Source organism: Desmodus rotundus, chromosome 3 (genome assembly GCF_022682495.2).
Source record: "Desmodus rotundus isolate HL8 chromosome 3, HLdesRot8A.1, whole genome shotgun sequence".
NCBI lineage: Eukaryota > Metazoa > Chordata > Mammalia > Chiroptera > Phyllostomidae > Desmodus > Desmodus rotundus.
The window spans coordinates 73922431-73924690 of record NC_071389.1 but is presented as its reverse complement, the minus strand read 5'-3'; the positions used below and the strand labels follow the sequence as shown (position 1 = coordinate 73924690).

Genomic DNA, 2260 nt, shown 5'->3' with positions numbered 1-2260 from the left:
ATTTTCAAACTTTTTCACCTCATGGCACACATAAACTAATTACCAAAATTCTGTGGCACATCAAAAAATATACTCTTTTCCAGATTTGACAAAAAAAATAGGTGTAAATTTGATTCATTCAAACCAGACAGCTATTATTGTTTTGGCCATTGTCATTCTTTTTTTGAGATCTAAGGGGGAAAGATCAGTGCCCCTGACTAAAAAGTCAGGCATTACATGTTTTTTTTTTTTAATTTTTGCAGCACACACGTTGAAAATCACTGATATAAAGTTATAACTTAAGAACACGGTGACTCTCTCGGTTCTTCACTTCCAAGATGACCAAGAAAGAAGAAACTGATGTGTCCCCCCAAAAAGGCCAAGGATATGTGCAGCCTATTCACTCTACCAACTGTGCCCAATGCATGCCCACGGTCAAGGTCATTAAGAAGTTCATCTTTCAAATACAACAGAAGCCACAGCTGTTAGAGACATTTACGAAGTGAGTGTCTTTGATGCCTATATGCTTCCCAAGCTATATGTTTAACTACATTACTGCGTGAATTGTGTCATTCACAGCAACGTAGTCAGGAATCAGTCTTGTGAAACCCAAAAGGACTGAATACCCTCCGCCACCACCAATTTAGACCTGTGGGTGCTGCCCAGCTACCTCCATCAAAGCCCAGCTGAGAAGGAGTTCCATCCAGAAAGATTAAAGAAAAGTTCTCTGAAAAAAATTATAAAACAGAAATTATACTTAAAAAAAAAGAACATGGGCAAAATAAAAGCACCAAACATTGAATATGTACCATTAATAGAGGCTCAATAAAGACATACCTATCAGATTTAATGTAAGAAACATAGAATGAGCAAAAAAGGAGGTCTGCGAGACAAGAGAGGTGACAAACTCAAAAAGAGAAAAGAAAGTAGACAACATGGGTTAACATTTTTAAAAAGACATTGAACATATAAAACTATAATGTCTAGTTTGTGGAGTTTATTTAAAAGCCAGTGGAAAAATAATAGCAAATGAGACAATAGAAAAGTAATGGGAGTTCAAATATTCTAAGATAACTACATTGTTGGATGAAAAACAAATTAAGATTATTAAGCACTAAAATCAAAAGAAACACTAGCATAAAAATTGAATAAATGGAGGATACACAATAACATATTTGAAATAAATCCAAATATATTATTAATCACAACAATTCAAACGGAATAAGCTCCATGTCACAAGTCAATGTATTTCAGACTAAAATTTAAAAAACCTAGATATATGTAGTTTATATAGGATAACAAAAAATGAACTGATTGGGCTGTATTAATGCCAGAAACTACATACATATTTTAAGACAAAAATATTCCAGAAATAAGGCAAACACAATAGTATAAAAGGTTCAAATCACCAAAAGATATAATAATTTAAACATCAATGTACCTAAAATAAGGTTTCAAAATGTATAAAGTGAAACTTTAGAGAACTATAATGGTAACTTGACAAATATTTCATCATAACAAGAGATTTCAAAAACACCTTTCTCATTAGTAAACAAGTGATGAAATGATTAGGAATATAGAACACAACCTCAATATTATAAATCATATAAAACTATTCCAAATAATTGATAGATACTGATTTGCTTAAACTAAATGTGGATGATTTGCAAGAATATTATTTTTCCAGTGGCTTTTAAGTAAACTCCACAAAATAGACATTATAGTTTTATATGTTCAATGTCTTTTTAAAAATGTCAACCCATGTTGTCTACTTTCTTTTCGCTTTTTCAATTTGTCACGTCTCTTGTCTCTCAGACCTCCTTTTCTGCTCATTTTTTGTTTCCTAAATTAAATCTGATAGGTATGTCCTTATTGAGCCTCTATTAATAGTGCACATCCATGTACTATTCCATAGTCATGAAAGTGTAGCAATCAGCATTTACAAAAAGCAATACTAACAGATATCTTGTTTAAATGCTCTTATGCTTAGAAAATAATAATATGCTTTTTGGTAGCTCACACATGCTATTAACATGATATTTAGAAGGAAAATTTAATGAAAATTACTGAACTAAGCAATTTAAGAAGTTTTAAAGAATAGAAAGGATTCATAAAGTAAATGGAATGAAGTAATAAAGATAAAAATGAAATTAATGAAATAGAAGAAAAAACATACAATGAAAACCACAAGCATAAGCATAATTAAATAAGACTAATTAAATTGACAAACCTCTGGTAAGCTTCATTACTAAAAGAGAGCATACAAATAAACAATAGGAAA

The 2260-nt window shown here is 30.9% G+C and overlaps 1 pseudogene; it reads left to right on the top strand.

Moving 5' to 3' along the window:
• Positions 1-317: 317 nt before the first annotated feature.
• Positions 318-744, top strand: LOC112309378 (putative ribosomal protein eS26-like; annotated as a pseudogene).
• The last annotated feature ends 1516 nt before the right edge of the window (positions 745-2260 follow it).